This window comes from Anomaloglossus baeobatrachus, chromosome 1 (assembly GCF_048569485.1).
Source record: "Anomaloglossus baeobatrachus isolate aAnoBae1 chromosome 1, aAnoBae1.hap1, whole genome shotgun sequence".
NCBI lineage: Eukaryota > Metazoa > Chordata > Amphibia > Anura > Aromobatidae > Anomaloglossus > Anomaloglossus baeobatrachus.
Window position 1 is genome coordinate 309547417 of NC_134353.1, and position 12061 is coordinate 309559477.

Sequence of the window (12061 nt, forward strand, 5' to 3'; positions counted from 1 at the left end):
TACTTCTAAACTTTTTCTGTGCTATAGTCATTGCTGTTCTCTAATTATAATAATCACGTTTTGGGCAAAATAAAGGTTTTATGTTGATGACTATGTACCTGTAAGAGAAATTGACGTGTTGCTGTTTTCAAGCACACAGTGCAGGACAGTTTATGCAACGTAAAAAAACAAGCAAAGTTATAAATCCCATCTAGTTTGCTGGAATAGTAAGACCACGTGCACACGTTGAGTATTTGGTAAGGGTTTTTTTACCTCAGTATTTGTAGCTAAAACCAGGAGTGGGTAATAAATACAGAAGTGGTGCCCGTGTTTTTATTATACTTTTCCTCTGATTGTTCCTCTAAAGGTTTTGGTTTACAAATATTGAGGTAAAAAAAACTCACCAAATACTAAACGTGTGCATATGGCCTAACATGCTGCAAAAACCTAATGAGAACTCATTGTAGGAACTTCCCAGCTCCACCCTGATATGACTGGAAGTCAGTGGCTACAGGGAGAACATTACTTCATTATTGCCCAGTAGCTGCACCTTCACTAAGCTTGCAAGACATGCTTTGAACACCATTACATGTGCAGGTAAATAGCGATTTTTGAGGTGACCGGTTAAGACAGCCATGTATGCTCACAAACCAGCCATGTCTAAAAATTGTGAACGTTACTGTGTCCTTGTTTCCGTACAGGACTGGAGACGGTACGTGAGCTTTTTGGGTTTACACGAGTCCTGGCCAGCTTCACTAACTCTGGGCAAAGTAGGTGTAACTGGGGATAGGTTATCTGAGAACCCCAACAAAGCCATCCTCAAAAGTTGCTCAAATGCTGAACCAATGACATACCAGTCCCTAACAGGAGTAACATTTCTGGCAGTGGAAAATGGCAGCTGTGAGAAGCTCCAAATTCATTGAGACTCACACCTCTTAATGAATGAGGCATACCTTACTAGAGCAAATACTTCATCAGTCTGGTATACAAAACATGACCACTGTTTGCTTAGTAGGTAGATAATTTGCTAACGTGACACACAGAAGACAATACCAATTGCCTGATAAGATGTTTGCATGTTTCACATCTTCCTTCTTTGGATTGCAAATTGTTGTGGGATGTGCTGCAGGCAATGTAAAGTTGAACTGTCTTGGAAGGATTGAATAATAAAGATCTGACAGAAGTGCCAATCTGAAGAGTAGAAATCTGCTCTATATTACAGTACCAGCATTGAGGATGTGATTGTATGTAATCTGTGGATCTGTCTATTTATGCTACGAATATTGTACAATAGGAGCCATCATGATATCCACACATTGCACTTATGCTGTGGAATTTCTAAGGCAAATGTATCCCTTAAATTAGTGTTTGGAGTCGGGCCCAGTTGATATGTGAGTGTTTCACTTACATTTTTGGTGTTTCATGGATAGAACTCATGTTCACATTCAAAATTACTTCAGGAAATGGAAATTTCCTCAAAAAAAGTCCACAAAGAAGGAGCGTTTCTTGAATTAGATTCAATTAGAAAACATGTAATTTTGACTTTCAGAATATTTCTGTGTGCACATATCCTAAAGGCCGCTTTACACGCTGCGACATCGCTCAAGAGATCTCGTTGGGGGTCAGGGAATTTGTGACGTACATCCGGTCGCTTTAGCGATGTCTTTGCGTGTGACACCTATGAGCGATTTTGAATCGTTGCAAAAACGGTCAAAATCGCTCATCGGTGACATGCCCCCCCTATTTACGAATATCGCTGCTGCTCGGTGTACTAAGTAGCTCGTCGCTCCTGCGGCAGCACACATCGCTGTGTGTGACACCGCAGGAACGAGGAACCTCACCTTACCTGCGGCCGGCCGCAATGACGAAGGAAGGAGGTGGGCGGGATGTTACGTCCCGCTCATCTCCGCCCCTCCGCTTCTATTGGGCGGCGGTTCGGTGACGCTGCTGTGACGTCGCTGTGACGCTGAACGAACCGCCCCCTTAGAAAGGAGGCGGTTCGCCGGTCACAGCGACGTCGCAGAGCAGGTATGTGCGTGTGACGCTGCCATAGCAATAATGTTCGCTACGGCAGCGATCACACGATATCGCACGTACGATGGGGGCGGGTGCTTTCGTGCTCGACATCGCTATCAATTGCTAGCAATGTCGTAGCATGTAAAGCGGCCTTAAGACTATGCCCACATGGTGTCTTTTAGACACAGGTGTAGCCGTTGAGTTTTCCCCAGGCAAAACGGTTTAAAGGGAACCAACCAGCAGGATTTTCATATATAAAGTAAAACCGGTGCTATACTGGTGCTAGGATGCTGAATGTAAGAATACCTTTTATTCTAAGATTGGATGTTTTACTTCAGAAATATGTGCAAGTAAAGTTCCAGCAATGCACTACTATTTGATTGACAGGTGCAACAGGAAGGGAATATGTGGGTCAGGTCTTGCTATCTATTCCCGCCCCTGTCTGCCTGCCTGGCCTTCCTCCCCCTGTTGCTGTCATAGATGTTAATTCCGGCGCAGGCAGACAGATAGGGGCTTGAATAGATAACAATACCCGACCCACATATTCCTTTCCTGTTGCACCTGGTTGGTTCCCTTTAAGCAAATTGCGGTCATTTTCCTGCAGCAGCTTTGAAATCATTCTCTCAGCCCCGGCAGCATCTTATAATCAATACTGTGAATCTTGGAAGCTGCCTGAAGAAAGAGCATGTCACTTCTTTTAACTGCTTCCGGGTTTCCGATCCATAAAGCAGTTAAAAGAAGTGACAAGATGGAGCATGTGCGTGCTCAGCAGTGTCATTTTGACAACATTGATTTGATTTTTTTTTAAAAGGAAACCGCATAAAAAACCACATTTTGGGGGGATATTTGGCACAATTTTTATGTTCCTGAAGTCGTTTTGAAGAGTTTCTGAAATGTTTTAGAACAAGTTTTTTTTTTTTTCTCTCAAAGGAAATGCCAAACATGAATAGCCTTAATTTTAGCTAAGTGGTGAAGAAAAATTCACACTTTTTTAAAGAAAAAAAAAAAAAAAGAGAGAGAATAGCACTTTTGTTGCATTTTCCGAGATACGTAGCGTTTTCATTTTTCTGGATCTGGGGCTCAGTGATGGCTTATTTTATGAGTCTTGAGCTGGTGTTTTTAATTTATACAATTTTGGGGTAGATATGATGACTTTATTGCCTCTTCTTCAATTATATTGCACTGTTGCCACGATCAAAAGACCCACCTCAATTTTGTCATTTTGATTTTTTTTTTTTCTTGCTGCGCCTTTACTGATCAGATTAATTGATTTTGTATTTTGATAGATTGGACATTTCTGAACGTGGCAATAACAAATGTGTGTAGTATTTATTATTATTTATTATTATTATTATTATTATTATTATTATTGTTGTTGTTTTATTTTCAATGGAGCAAAAGGGGGGATTTCAACTTTTATTTTGATTTTTTTTTTTTTTTCATATTTTTTAAAACTTTTTTTTTTTAATTTTTAGTGATTTTACTAGTCCCCTTAGGGAACTTGAAGCCTGCACTGTCCGATCACTTCTGCTGATCAGTGCGTTGCTTTAGCATCCCTCTGAACAGCAGAAATGCTGATCTCCTGTGGACTGCGGCGCTCTGCCGGCATTCACAGGAAGCACATTATGACTACGTCAGGGGTCTGCAGCTGACCCCATGCTATTATGACAACCTATCGGTGCCCTGTGATCTCGTCCCGGGGCCGCCGATGGCAGTGGGGAATGGTGCGATCCACACAGGAGTGCACTAGATTGCGATGTCAGAGTTTAACAGCGCAATCTAACTAGTTAACAGGGGCAAGTGCATTGGAGATCCACTCTCGCCTGTTAGCTGCACATGTCTGCTGATCAGATCAGCAAACATGTGCGGGGATTAATAAAGTGAAATGTTGAAATGAAAGGTCATGTCAGTATTTCGCCAGTCTCTTACTTCACGTTTAGGCCGGTGTATCTCGCGCGAGTCTCGCGTTGCATCACCCGTCACGACCACACACTCTCTGGAAAGGAGCGTCTCAGCTGCATAGAGATGCATGCAACCGACCCACTCCTGAGAAGAGTGTGAGTCCATACCGGGTGATGCAACGCAAGACTCACGCGAGATACACGCGAGGCACTCGCAAGTGAGACACCGGCCTTCCAATGCTACTTGTCTGTAACTAGGTGTTGTTGAAGCACTACAAAGAGATACGAGACATTGCTTGTTCAGACCCATTTCCTGCGATCAGCTGAGGTTCAAGAAATTAGCTAAATTTACCCACCTAATTAGCACGTCCATTGGAAAATCCTGAATTCTTTTGCCTACTGCTTTATACAAAAGTCAAAAATCCATCTTTTTTTCTTCAATATGTTGCTCGTAAAGTAAAAAGTTATTTTGTTTGTTCGGGGTGGAGAATGGAATGAGCGATTTAGCTGTCTGTAGGCTTTCACCCTTGACATTTCTGTGTCTATTACTACTTGACCTTCACTGTTTAGTTTTTCAAGGACTGTTTAACTTTGTATTGAAGTATATCTCAGAGACAGAATATGTGAAAAATGTACTGTAGTACACTTTATATACACTGTATGCTTGTTCCTTACCTATTTTTCTTTTTAACTAGGAATTTATTCTCCATCTATAAATCACTGAAAGCATTTTTAGCCTGGAAAAAAAGCCACAACTTGTGCTACATACAATATTTTCAACATAAATTTTTCCAAATCTCTCAAAATCTAACACTGCTACATTTTCTATAGTTTATACCAGAAACTGGCGTAAATTAATAGTTAAATCTGCCCCATCTAAAAGATGCATGTGTGTCTTAATTCAATTGGAGACATCTTATTCTTCTTCATATTAAAGAAACACTCCCAATAATTTCTTTGTGTTAATAAGTGTGTAATATAGTGTAAGTGTGTTAAGATACTCCGCAGCAATCATCGTGTTTAGAGTTGAGCGAGTATCGAAATATTCGTATTTACGATACTTGTAACTAGTACTTTGTAATACTTATGTATTCGTTCCGAATTGCGAGTACAATGCAAGTCAATGGGATATGCAAGTAATTTTCTGCTGGACTCCAACAGAAAATTACTCGCAGTTCCCATTGACTTTCATTGTACCCGCTATTCGGAACGAATATAAGTATGCAAAGTACTTATTACGAGTATCGGGAATACAAATATTTCAATACTCGCTCAACTCTAGTCGTTTTCTGTGATTTCCAGTGCCATTACAATCCTTTTCTCACTCACATGACTTCTATCCTGACTTTCTGCCTCAAACTTTTACATTGTGACATTTCCAACAAACGTTGCTCAGTAGACTTACTTTGTATGAGTATGGTTCCACTTGCATTTTGCACAGACAAGTGCAATCCGATAAAACATTGGATTGCTCTCACTCTAGTGCAAAACTATGGATCAGTGTTCATCTACGATTGATTTCTCATGCCATAGCGGCACGCGGAATGAATCACAGCGTGCTGCATTTGGCAGCGAGTCTCAGCTCACACAACCCCATACAAGTCTATGGGAGCGTTTGAAACATCGCAGTGCACTCGCATGTAATCCGAGTGCAGTTCAATATACGAAGAGACAAGCAGAGGAGGAGATGGGGAGAAAGTGTTCCCTCCCTCTTCTCCGCCCCTGTGATGTGATCGCAAGATCGTATTACAGTTGCATGACCCTTGGCTGGCGCTCACAGAAGAGGGTCATTAGAATATCACTTTCGATGCTCTCGCATTGGACTATATGCACTAATAGAACCGTATCCTAAAAGTGACTTCCATCTCACGCGTAGAGCCCAATGTGCGGCAACAAGTCGAAATAGAAGTCACGTGAGTAAGATAAGGACAGCAATGTATTCAGAAATCGCAGTCTACATATATAATGTGTAGGTGCCTGAGCTATATATTATATAATAATCAAAAGGGTAGGTGGCAAACCCTTTATGAACGGCATGAATTTGTGTAGGGTGCTAACTCCTTTAGAACCAACCACTGAGCTCCTGAAGATGCGTAGTAAATTGTTGGAAGGGAGTGCAAACCATAAGACATGTGGAGATGCTTAATTAGGATTTATTCATTATATCATATTGATTACGTCACAGTCCATATACAAATAAAGATAAAAAAGTAACTTCTCAGACAAAAACCCTTCATCAGTACCTTCATGGTGGATGCGCTGGGATACGGGGTGGGCTAACGCAAAGCAAAAAAAGGCAGACCAGGATTGCTTACTTCATGCAATACTTAGGCGGGCTTTGCACACAACGACATCGCAGGTGCGATGTCGGTGGGGTCAAATCGAAAGTGACACCCATCCGGCGTCGCAGTCGATATCGTAGTGTGCAAATCCTTTTTGATACGATTAACGAGCGCAAAAGCGTCGTTATCGTATCATCGGTGTAGGGTCTGAGATTTCCATAATGCCGATGCAGCGACAGGTACGATGTTGTTCCTCGTTCCTGCGGCAGCACACATCGCTGTGTGTGAAGCCGCAGGAGCGAGGAACATCTCCTACCTGCGTCCCGGCTGCAATGCGGAAGGAAGAAGGTAGGCGGGATGTTTACATCCTGCTCATCTCCGCCCCTCCGCTGCTATTGGCCGCCTGCCGTGTGACGTCGCTGTGACGCCGCACGATCCGCCCCATTAGGAAGGAGGCGGATCGCCAGCCACAGCGACGTCACAGGACAGGTAAGTGCATGTGAAGTTGGCGTAGCGATAATGTTCGCAACGCCAGCAATCACAAGATATCGCTACTGCGACGGGGGCTGGGACTATCGCACTCGACATTGCAGCATCGGCTTGTGATGTTGCGGCGTGCAAAGTACCCCTAAGTCCTAGTTTGCCTTTTTGCTCTGTGGTTGCCCACACCATATCCTGAACATTCCTAATTTGGGATCATTTACCACTGCAGACACGTCTGATGAAGGTTGCGTACCTGAAACGTTCTGGGGTTTTTTCTATACTGACTGCTGTATAATCTATGTATATGATATATTCTTAATAAATCATAATTAAGCATCTCCACCAGCCTTATGGTGTGTAGTTCCTTTCTTCTATTTGCTATACATTATACTGTATATTCATATGGGAACGGGGAAGGACCCTGATGGTCAAAATATGGTGATGCAAACGACAAAAGGTTATGTTCACACGTTGCTTTTTTGTTGCTATTTTCTGTAGCAAAGCCTGCTCTCTTCACAGTAAAAAAGCTGCTTCCAAAAAGCACATGTTACTGATTTTTTTTTTTTTTGCTGTGTTTTTAGCTGCATTTTTGGTGTCATTTGTCTACAGGACATGTTTAAATAAAATTAGTTTCATTCACCACAAAAGCAGCAAAATGCATCAAAAATTGCCCGCTAATTACTTCCAATGGTGAAAAAACGCTGAAAGAATTGACACGCTGCTTCTGTCAAAAATACAGCAGTTTTCCATTTGTCAGAAAAAAGTGTGTGTGTGCATAGGATTTCTGGAATCTCATACCTTTTACTGGTACTGTAAAAAGCAGCTTTTAATTTGAAAAATACATGTGTGAACATAGCCTAATGTGTACAGAAACTGGATCTCTTTTTTACCATTGATGGCTACAGGAAATAGATCCTAACGAACTGTTATCTGTTATGTCCTCCGTTATTTAACCAGTTGAGGAACGGGCCATTTTGCAGGTTTGACAGCTCTAAAAAAAATTTGCTTGCATATTTAAATAGTTTATTGCCTTTTTTTGTCCATGACGAGGCCAAAATTTTATGGCACTTTTATATTACATTTTTTTTACTGAAATCCTGGTGGTGGTGGGGAAATGGAAATCCTATTCTTTGTATAGAAATTATTTTTATATATTAGACATATGTTTTATTTCGATGGGGACAGAGGGCGAATTTAACCTCCAAAATGCATTTCAGATCTGATCTGGGTCTGTTAGGACCCAGTAGCTTCTGCTTCCACCCTGCACCTGGTAATCATATGATCACTAGGAAAGGAGAAGAAGGTAAAGATAGTGCTTCCTATATTACATACTGTAACGTCCTGGAGGTGGATTCATGGGGCCGTGCACCGGACTCCCCCAGAGAGGCAACCCGGAGCTAACCCCTATACAGGGACTGTCCGATCACCCCACCAGAGGGCCTAGATGCACGGTAGCCGGAACACTAGGGGTACGGAGTCTGAGTCCTTCAGAGGTCTGCACAGGAAATGTCTATTAGTCCAAAGGGAACCGTAGGCAGGACGGATGTCTGGAACCGGGTTCAGGTGCCGAGTAGGAACAGCAGACGGGGTCCGGATCCAGCGAGATGTGCAGGCTGAAGTTACCAGGTGGAATCGGGGACCGGTGATGGGATCAGGCTGACGGATGATGGCGGGATCCACAGCAGACAGTCACCGGGACACTTCCTGGGGAATCAGCAACCTGGACCAGGTCAGGATGGCAGACGGGCTCTGCGGAAGAGACAGTGTTATTCTGGAGACAAGGGACAGAGGGACCTGAACACCTAGCTATGGAAACACGTTGAACAGGCACCGCCCACCTGGAAAGGGATGTCTTATATACCCTGTACCTGTATCAGCCATTTCCTGTTCCCGGGACACTGGCCTTTTAAGAAGAGGTGAGTGAGCGCGCCCGCGCCCTAATGCGCATGCGCGCGGCCCGAGTGCCGGAAACCAGTGCAGGAAGCAAGGAGGAAGCTGAAGGAGATGCAGGGGAGCCAGGCAGAGAGTCCCGGGTCGCAGGGAGACGCCGGGACCGGCGGACAGAAGGCACGGAGGACGCACAGGAGGGGGAGTGAGAGGGGCCTCCGCGGGCAGTAGGACCGGAGACCGGAGCGGTGAGTGACAGGCGGCATCGGGACCTGGGGAGCGTGACACATACAGTGCTTGTACAGTCATCTGGAAGGCAGATATGGTAATAAACCATCTCTGCTTTCACTATGGGGAGTTTGGCTGCATTTGGCAGCTAGGAGTGCTCCTGCAGCCACATGATCCGTTACTTAAAGGGGTTATCTGGGTTATTTTTACTTTTTTTTTATTATTACCCTATTGGGCTACATTGGGGTAGGTAAGTAGATAGTGAGCACTTACCTGCCCTGCCGTCAGCCCCTCTCCCCCAGCTCAGAGTGGTCATGTGACCGCTCCTGCCGCGATTTTGCTGCTTCCGGTCATTTCATGTCAACAAGGGCAGGACCATGTTGACATGCAAATCTGGAACAGCTTGTTGCCGCCCTGCTGACGGCTACAGTGCGTGGAGTCTCCTCCCCCTTCCCTGCACCCTTCGACACATTCCCCCGCACCCGTACTCTCCTAGGCCACGGTGTCACCGCCAGCACCGGGCCCCCTGCTCAGGAGAGCAGGAGTGCCCGTGCAGTCTGTGTCCCGCTCGAACCCCGCGGCTGCCTTCATTGCAGTGTGTGTTTGCCCGCATGCAGATTCTCACCCTGCAGTGATGGCAGCCACGGGGATAACGAGCGTTGCTGTCAGGAGACAGATGAGATCATTACCTGCTGTGACGATCTCCTCTTCACTCCTGTCAGCGATGTCACTGCCGCCTATGCACGCTGCGTTCGCACGTCACTAGCGGTGACGTCACGGGCGATACTGCTGAGACCGCGGCGGGCATAGAAGTCAGTGACCGCGCTGACAGGAGTGAAGAGGAGATCGTCACTGCAGGTAATGATCTCATCTAACCTCCTGGCAGCAGCGCTCGTCATGCCCTGCAGTGACCTGGGCTATTGATGTTAGCTCAGGTCACTGCATTACTCTCCCAGTCAATGGGGAACCTTCTGTTTTTCATTGACTGGGACAGTGACTATGGTATGGATAGTCATGTGTCCCCCTTATTGGATTACGCCGGACCCGGATTTGATTGTTCTTTTCAATAAATTGGTGAAAGAGGGAATGTTTTGGGGAGCTTTTTCAAATAAAACGTTTTTTGTTGTCTATTTTTTTTATTACTGACTGAGTTGGTGATGTCGGGTATTTAATAGACGCGTGACATCACTAACCCCAGGGCTTGATGCCAGGTAACTTTACACATCTGGCATCAACCCCATATATTACCCCGTTTGCCACCGCACCAGGGCAATGGGATGAGTTGGGGAAAAGCGCCAGGATTGGCACATCTAATGGATGGCGCCACTTCTGGGGCGGCTGTGGCCTGCTATTTTTAGGCTGGGGAGTGTCCAATAACAGTGGACCTCCCTAGTCTGAGAATACCAGACCCCAGCTATCTGCTTTACCTTGGCTGGTGATCCAATTTGGGGGAGACCCCATGTTTTTTGTTTTAAATTATTTAATTTAAAATAACAGCATGCGGTGCCCTCTGTTTTGGATTACCAGCCAAGGTGAAGCTGCCAGCTGTGGTCTGCAGGCTGCAGCCGTCTGCTTTACCCTAGCTGGCTACAAAAGATAGGGGGGGGAGGCCCACGTCGTTTTTTTTTTTAATTATTTATTTTTTGGCTAAATACAACACTAAGCACCCTTTAGTGCCACATGAAAGTCACTAAAGGTTGCCAGCTTAGAATATGCAGGGAGGTAGGACATTATATAAGTCTTTCTCATCTATCTATCTATTCATCTATCCATTATCTGTCTGTCTATCTATCCCTCTATTCATTCATTCGTTCATTCATTCATTCATTCATTCATTCATCCATCCCTCTATCTCTGTCTCTATATCTATCTAAAATAAAAAATATATATATCTATCTATTCATCTCTATATCTACTCATCTATTTATATTTCTTGCTGCTTCCGTTTTTTGCGGTCCACAAAAAAAAACCGGAAGGCACACGGATGACACATGGATGAATCCGTGAAAAAATGGACCGTTTTTTGCGGACCGCAAAAACGGAACGGTCATGTGAATGTAGCCCACATGTTTTCCCTACGGGGGTAGGGGTCGGTACAGAACGATGGTGAGGGGGGGTCGGTACAGAGCACCGTGTGTGTGTTTGGGTGGGTGGAGGGTTGCAGAGCCTGATGTGATGTGGGGCGCAGAGCCCTGTGTGTGTGTGTGTGTGCAGAGCCCGATGTGGGGCTGTTTTTTCCATTGCTAGAGTGATAACAGGTCAGGTGCTGAGGCAGAATACTGACAGGGATAGGGGTGGGCAGGGGGCGAGGCTGGGCGGTGCCAGCTATGACTGGGAGGTTTAGCACAGGAAGTGGTCAGTTTGCTTGTGCTGAATGTAAACAAAGAGCTGCAGAGAATAAAGGGATAATTCAAGAGGAACAAAAGTTAGAAAAGAAAAAAGAACAATGTAGGGGTGTTTTATATGACAATACAGCACAGATAAACTCAACATTTTTAGGTAAGCTAATGTCGGACAACTCCTTTAAGGCTATGTGCCCACGTTGCGTATTTGCATGCTGCCAAATCGCTGCGTTCTAAAAAGCAACATGTCACTTCTTTCGTGCGCTTTGCATGCTGTCTCCATTTTGTCTATAGGGAGAGGCAGCATCCAGAGCGCACAAATTCTGCAGTCACCAAAGTTTCAGAGCGGAGCTTTTAAGCTGCGCTCTGAACCGGACATGCAGTGACTTTTACGCTGCGGTGCAGAGCGCACACCCGTAGGCACATAGCCTTAGGGCGGCTTTGCACGTTGCAACATCGCACGTGCGATGTCGGTGGTGTCAAATCGAAAGTGACGCACATCCGGCGTCACTTTCGACATCGTAGTGTGTAAATCCTAGATGATACGATTAACGAGCGCAAAAGTGTCGTTATCGTATCATCGGTGTAGGCTCCGAAAATTACGCTGCCGCGACAGGTACGATGTTGTTCCTCGTTCCAGCAGGCAGCACACATCGCTGTGTATGAAGCCACAGGAGCGAGGAACATCACCTTACCTGCCGCCGGCGGCTATACGGAAGGAAAAAGGTGGGCGGGATGTTTACATCCTGCTCATCTCCGCCCCTCTGCTTTTATTGGCCACCTGCCGTGTGTCGTCGCTCTGACGTTGTACGACCCGCCCCCTTAGGAAGGAGGCGGGACGCCAGCCAGAGTGACGTCGCACGGCAGGTGAGTGCATGTGAAGCTGGCGTAGCGATAATGTTCGCTACGCCAGGAATCACAAGATATCGCAGCTGCGACGGGG

General features: G+C 45.2%; 1 protein-coding gene across 4 annotated transcripts in view; it reads left to right on the plus strand.

Moving 5' to 3' along the window:
* Positions 1-12061, plus strand: part of FAM13A (family with sequence similarity 13 member A) — a 344313-nt gene that overhangs the window by 139064 nt on the left and 193188 nt on the right. The gene's annotated exons all lie outside the window — the stretch shown is intronic.